Below are 524 nucleotides of genomic sequence, written 5' to 3'. Positions count from 1 at the left end.
CTGTGGCCTTGTTAAACATTTCCCTTTTCTTCACAAATGAAATGCAAGAAACTAAAAAAAGGAAGAAAATGCAAAGCTACTCACCTGTCTGAGTTTCTCCAGTTCTTTACTGAACTGTGTTAGTAACGCCTCATACTCTTTATCCAGCAGGTGCTTGTGGTTCTCCATCTCAACCCGGCACTTCTCTTCAAGCTTTAGGGAAATGGGCGGAAAAAATTGTTAGAAACTCTTTCCTTTGCTCAAACACAACAAAGTTAATATCACTGGTAACCAATATTCCAATTCCCAGACTGGTATTTCTGTATAAATACTGGCTTGTATCAATGACATACCTGCATGATACTCTTTTTCTTTTGCTCTCGATCACAACAAAGTTTGGAATTCCAATTTCCAGACTGATATTTCTGTGCAAATACTGGCTCGTATCAATGACATACCTGCATGTTTTTCCCCTACTCCCATCTTTACATTCTGCTTTCATAACTTTTCTGTACTCCTGATATTTTTAGGACCGTAAAACAAAA

The sequence above is a fragment of the Penaeus monodon genome, chromosome 15 (assembly GCF_015228065.2).
Source record: "Penaeus monodon isolate SGIC_2016 chromosome 15, NSTDA_Pmon_1, whole genome shotgun sequence".
In the NCBI taxonomy this organism is placed as follows: Eukaryota; Metazoa; Arthropoda; class Malacostraca; order Decapoda; family Penaeidae; genus Penaeus; species Penaeus monodon.
The sequence above is the reverse complement of the archived record's forward strand: the minus strand, read 5'-3'. Positions refer to the sequence as shown.